Source organism: Phyllobates terribilis, unplaced genomic scaffold, assembly GCF_046119375.1.
Source record: "Phyllobates terribilis strain yellow unplaced genomic scaffold, ASM4611937v1 Scaffold_2__4_contigs__length_985480577, whole genome shotgun sequence".
Taxonomy (NCBI): Eukaryota; Metazoa; Chordata; class Amphibia; order Anura; family Dendrobatidae; genus Phyllobates; species Phyllobates terribilis.
This window is the reverse complement of record NW_027362762.1, coordinates 646823028-646829977: the sequence shown is the minus strand read 5'-3', so window position 1 is coordinate 646829977 and position 6950 is coordinate 646823028.

Here is a 6950-nt window from a genome sequence, read left to right as displayed (position 1 = left end):
CCACCGCACGCCCGAATCCACCTGCGTGGAGGGGTCAGGCCAAAGGGGGAGACCGGTCCCCGAAACTAGTGGAGGCAGGAAACGACCCTCAGCTAGAAACAGGAGGCTGTGACATTTTATGTGGCGCAGCCCCTCGCTACACCCTCTAGGAAGGCACCACATAGGGTCAGGGAAACTGGCGCCAAGTTTACCAAGAGGAGGCCCGAGGCAGCCGGACAGAAGGGTTGGTAAGAAAGGCCAGACAAAGGACACACAAAGGGGGTCCTGTGAAGCGCTCCAAAGTTATCTGGGAGTTGTCTGAGCCCCTCACCTGGTGAGCACAGTACGACGTGGGCAGCCGTTACCTGCAGACGTGGTCTGGATAATAAGAACTGTGAGTAAAAGCACTGGACTGCATCACTGACTCCGTGTCGTTACTGCTGCTGCCCTGCACCATCACCCCCATCCTCCGCATACACTGCCCTGAGGCTATACTCCTCCCGTGGGGAGTTATGCTACGCTCTGCTGCACCAACAACACCAGCCTCAGCGGTCTGCCCTGGAGCGGCGGTTCACTCTGACCGCAATCCACGGGTGGCGTAGTCGGACATTTAAACATCAAAACCACATAAATAGTTCCGCCACTGGTTTGACCACCCTGAGCCACGGAATCGGGTCGCCGCCACGGAGACTACAACCTCCAGCATCCACCAAAAAGGGTCCGGCTCCGGGTGTCCCAAGGCCCAGGGGGCGCGTCAGAACATTTTCATCACCTTTCACAATCACCAATGGGACAAGGCAGGGATGTTCTCTGTCCCCTCTCTTATACATCCTAGTGACGGAGCACCTGCTCTCATCAATTCGCCATAACCCCAATATTAGGTGGATTGAGGTGGGAGGCACCGAGTACAAGTGCTCTCTATTTGCTGATGATGTCCTAGTATATATCACTCAATCACATATATCCATCCATGCTGTTATGGCTGAAATAGATCACTTTGTTACATGGTCAAATTTTAAAATCAATGCAGCGAAGTCTGAGGCCCTCGATGTCTCCCTCCCCAAATCCATATAGGATTCCATCCAGTCCAACTTTCCCTTTGCCTGGCCCTCACAGGGTATCAAATACTTAGGAATTCCTATTCATAGAGACCTCTCCCATCTATGTTATCTTAATTTTGGGCCCTTTATTGAACAACTCCATACAGACCACGGTTGGCAAGTTAGAACTGTAAGATTCACTTCGTGAACCACTGGTGTTTTGTGGAAAAGCACATGTACACTGTGTTCCAAATTATTATGCAAAAAGTGTTTAGGAGTGATAAGGGAAGAATTTGTTTGTTTGTCAGTTAAACTCATTGATGGTGATGTGTGTCAGGGCTCTTTATATCACTGTAAGCAATTGCAGACACCTGTGCTAATTAGTTTGGCACGTGTGTCCAATGAAAGGCAAGACTACTTAAGAAGGCTGTCTCACATTATTAAGCAGCCTACATTTTCTGCCAAAATGGGAAAGAAAAAGGATGTGTCGGCTGCTGAGAAGCAACAAATTGTGGAGTGTTTAGGTCAAGGCATGACTACAATCAACATTGTGCGATGATCAGGATGAAGTGTCTTGGCAATCAAGAAATATGTAGCTGATTCACAGTACACACGTGTGAGTGCTGATAAGGGCAAATTGAGGACTCTTTCCTACAGGCAATTACGTCAGGTTGAAAGAGCAGCGGCAAAAAAGCCTTGTCATAGCAGCAGACAAGTTTTTGAAGCTGCTGGTGCCTCCAACGTCCCCCGAACAACAAGATGCAGGGTCCTTCAGAGGTTTGCAGCTGTGCATACACCATCCTGTCGACCTCCTCTATCCACTTCACACAAGCAGAAACGGCTCCAGTGGGCCAAACATTACATGAAGACTGATTTCAAAACTGTTTTGCTCACGGATGAGTGCCGTGCAGCGCTCGATGGTCCAGATGGATGGAGTGGAGGATGGCTGGTTGATGGACACCCCACGCAAACACGGCTACAGCGCCAACAAGGAGGAGGTGGAGTAATGTTTTGGGCTGGAATCATGGGGAGAGAGATTGTCGGCCCCTTTAGGATCCCTGAAGGCGCTAAAGATGAACTCCATAATGTATGTGGATTTTCTCAAACAGCACTTCCTGCCATGGTTCAAGAAGAAGAACCGTGTATTTCACAGCAAGATCATTTTTTTGCATGATAATGCACCATCTCTTGCTGCACATAAAACATCTGCATCTCTGGCTGATATGGGCATAAAAGGGGACAAACTTATGGTGTGAGCCCCATGCTCCCCTGACCTCTACCCCATTCAGAACCTTTGGAGCATCATTAAAAGGAGTGTCTATGATGGCGGGAGGCAGTTCACATCTAAGCAACAGCTCTGGGAGGGTATTCTGTCCTCATGCAAAACAATTGATGCAGAAACCATCCAAAACCTGACAAATTCAATGGACGAGAGATTTCAGAAGCTTCTTTCGAACAAGGGGTTCTATGTGAAAATGTAACATCACCTAGAATAAAGTTTTGAGTTGAAAACTGTTTGATTTCAGTTTCTAACAACCTGCTAATGCTTACAATTTCAAAAATGACCATTTTTTTGGTCTTTATTAAAATGAAAAGGTTGATCGAAAAGTTTGGGGGATCTAAGAGTGTGGCAACCCAGTAGTCATGATTACTTCGAATTCTGACAATATGAGGGTCATGCTGCAGGTAGTGCAGCAAGAAGGCACTTATGTGTCTTGCGCATCTCGGAGCCCCAAAATTATTTTCCGGGCTAGATGCAGCTAAAAATTATTATTAATTTTAAATCTGGTGAAGCTTTAGTATAGATGGCCTAATAGGATCAGTGCTGCACACTGCTACAAAGCCCAAATTATTTTCCAGTCAAGATACAGATAAACATGATTAGTAATTTTAAATCTGGTGGAGCTTATTATAGATGGCCTAATAGAATCAGTGCTGCACACTGCTACAAAGCCCAAATTATTTTCCAGCCAAGATACAGATAAACATGATTAGTAATTTGAAAGCTTAAAACGGTTGGTAGGGTGATTTTAACCAATCATCAAGCTTTTACTCTCCCCAGGATGACACAGGGGTAGAAAAGTCGTTTCGGATCCATGATTTGTTCATCTTTATGAACGTGAGTCTGTCTACATTATCAGTGGAGAGCCGCGTGCGCTTATCTGTCAGCACACCACCAGCAGCGCTGAACACACGTTCAGACAGAACGCTGGCTGCGGGGCATGACAAGATCTCCATGGCGTAAGTGGCTAGCTCCGGCCATTTATCCAGATTGGAAGCCCAAAAAGAGCAAGGGTCCAGTGACACAGTCATGGCTTCAATGTTTACTTGGAGATACTCCTGTACCATCGTCTCTAGGCGTTGACTATGTGTCAGACTTCTTGTCTCCTGTGGCCTTGCAAAGGATGGGCTAAAAAAGTGGTGAAATGATTCTGCAAAATTGATGTTACCAGCAGATACTGTGGTTCTGTTACGTTTTGAGTGCTGAACACTTGACGGTCCCACGGTTGGCAAGTTGGAACTGTGAGATTCACTACGTGCACCACTGGTATTTTGTGGAAAAGCACATGTAAGATTCTGCAACAGTCTCTGCTGATACTCCTGCATGCGTGCATCCCTTTCTATGGCAGGAATAATTTCTGCAAATTTACTTTTGTACCGGGGATCTAACAGTGTGGCAACCCAGTAGTCAGGATTATTTCTAATTCTCACAATTCGAGGGTCATGTTGCAGGTAGTGCAGCAAGAAGGCACTCATGTGTGTTGCGCATCCAGGAGCACCAAGTCCCTGTTGTGTTGGTGGCGAGGTAACAATCATGCTTCCTTCCTCTGTCCTCTCCCCCCAACCCCGCACAACAGAAATGTGATCAAGGTCTCCCTCATCTGATGAGTCTTCCATCAGTTCGTCCTCCACTTCTTCCTGGTCTCCTGCACCTTCCTCACTAGTTTGGCTGCTACCATGCGCCCTGGTAAAACCATCTCCCCCACCCTCACATGCCTGCCGCCTTGGTGCTGCCGACCGTCTGGACCTTGCAGATGTTAGCCCTTCCGCATACAACTCCTCCTCCTCTACTTCCTCCACCTCCTCTTGTGCCACCACCTGACTCCGAATTCTGTTTAACATGTGCTCCAGCATGTAAATCACCGGAAGGAATAGTCATGCTGATAATGGCATCGTCAGCACTAAACATCTTCGTCGCCATTTCAAAACTGTGCAGAAGGGTGCATAGGTCCCTGATCTGAGACCACTCCTCCAGCGTGATTTGTCCCACCTCTGGATCTCGTTGGCCCAGGCTATACGTCAGAACGTATTGCACCAGGGCTTGTCGGTGCTGCCACAGTCGCTGCAACATGTGCAGAGTTGAATTCCACCGGGTAGGCACATCGCATTTTAGCCGGTGAAGTGGCAGGCCCAACGACTTCTGTAGAGATGTAAGTCACTGAGCTGCGGGATGCGAACGGCGGAAGTGAGCACACAGCGACCGTGCCCTCTGCAGAAGGCCATCTAGTCTGGGATAGTGGGCTAAAAATTGCTGGACAACCAGGTTCAACACGTGAGCCATACAAGGCACGTGTGTGACATTGCCCCAGCGAAGGGCCGCACCCAGGTTTGCAGCATTGTCGCACACGGCCTTCCCTGGTTTCAGGTCCAGTGGAGACAACCATTCATGAAATTGGTTCTCCAGAGCTGACCACAACTCCTCAGCTGTGTGACTCACATTTCCCAGACATTTCAATGTAAAAACCGCCTGATGACGTTGAGCCCTACTGCCAGCATAGTAAGGAGGTGTGCAGGATCCCTTCTGCGCAGTTAGAAAGCTTGTGGCATGACCAGACAGGCTTTGGGTGCAGGTGGAAGACCGAGAGGAGGTTGAGGAGGCAGAAGCAGTGGAGGAACTTTGACATAAAGAGGATTGACGCACAACTCGTGGGGACGGCAAGACTTGGACAGCAGCCCCTTGTCCTGCTGTCACCATAGTTACCCAGTGCCCAGTCAGCGACATGTAACGCCCCTGTCCATGCCTACTCGTCCAAGTGTCTGTGGTGAAATGCACCCTGTCACACACAGAGTTTCTCAAAGAAGCGGTGATGTTGTGTGCGACATGCTGGTGGAGCGCAGGCACACCTTTCTTTGAGAAGTAGTGCCGACTGGGCATCTGGTACTGGGGCACTGCGACGGACATAAGGTCTCGAAAATCCTCTGTGTCCACCAGGCGGAAAGGCAGCATTTCTGTAGCCAAGAGCTTGCAGATGGTGAAATTCAACCTCTTAGCTTTCTCATGGCTAGGAGGAAATGGTCTTTTACTTGTCCACATCTGAGGGACCGAGGGCTGGCTATTGTGCTTAGACGGGGTTGATAAGGGTGTCCCCGGCAAACTGCCGGTCTGTGAGGAAGATGCAGGCGGACATGTTAGGTTGCCTTGATCCAAAGGTGGTGCTATCGATGTCGGACAGCGCTCAACACCAGCTGGTGTTACCACCTCCAAAGAAAATGATGACCTGCCAATCACGCTGGCTGTTGCGGGTAAAGAGGTGGCAGGTCTGCGCCCCAAAACAGGTGTGACTGCTGTCCCCCCAGTCACAGAGGATGAAGAGGCCGCGGATGCACAAGATATGGCAGACGGTGGTTGGCCTGGCCGGCTAGGCCGCATTGTAGCACACTGAGCTTCCCACTGCAACTTATGCTTCATGTCCATGTGCCGGTTCATGCATGAAGTACTCAAACTATGTATTTTTTGGCCTCTACTTAGCTTTTGCTGACAAATGTTACAGATAACACGAGTTGGGTCATCTTTATCGATCTGAAAAAATGCCCAGGCTATGCAAGGCTTAGCACCCATGCGACCTGAAGAGCCACCACGACTTGTGGTGAGAGGCAGAGTTGTGTTTGAGGATGCAGTTGTTGACGTGCTTCCAGTACTACGTCTCTGTCCAGGAAGGCGCAACCTGACCTCGTCGTCACTAGCATCTTCCTCCACCTCCTCTGCTGACCTCATCTCTTGGCTGACTGTGGGTTGACAGTAAGTGGGATCTCCAACCTCATCATCATCACCCTGTGCGTTATCACACCCGTCGTCCTCAGAGCCAACCTGTTCCTGTCCTGACAAAAAACTAAAGTTGTCGCTCCAATCAGGTATTTGAATCTTATCATCGTCTTCCTCATTGTCTCCACCAACAGGAGTTACAGTTTGGGAATGAGGGTCTACATTATGGTCAGAACCTTCTGCGTCTGGTCCTGGATCCGACTCATAAAGATTCTGGGCATCAGTGCAGATCATTTCCTCGTCTGGATTCACAGAAGCGCTGGAGTCGACCTCTGATTCCCAGGCTATAGTATGAGTAAACAGCTCTGCAGACTCAACCATCTGTTCTACCTCATACTCAGACGGGCAGCTGGAGATTTGGGAGCTGTGAGGAAGCAAGTGCGATTGGGGTGACACCTTTGAGGACTGGAGTATTTGTGATGTTGAAGTTGATGTGGAGGAGAGCCCACTTAAAGGAGCACTTGATATCCGTTGAAGCACCTTCTGTTTTTGTGCCTCATCTGGAATTTGTAGCGATTGGCGTGGCCGTAAGAAAGGGATCTTATCACATTGTCCGCTAAAAGAAGTAGACATTTTAGTTTGGCTGGAAGATGGTCTTTCTTCTGCAGATGTTACTGTTGCTTTAACACCTACCCCACGGACACAACCTTTTTTCCCCTTCCCAACACGCCTATTCCCCTTTCCACCAGCAGCAGGCCTTTTTCCACTCATTTTGGTGGTTAACTAATTCACAACTCTGGAGTTGTTTGCACAAAAAAACAATGGATGGGAACCGAGCAGAGCTGAGTGGCCAAACTGTGGTATTAGGCCAAAACTATTGGCTGGGTTAGATGCAGAAAAAAATTATATTCAATTTGCAACCTGATGGAGGTCAGTATAGATGGACT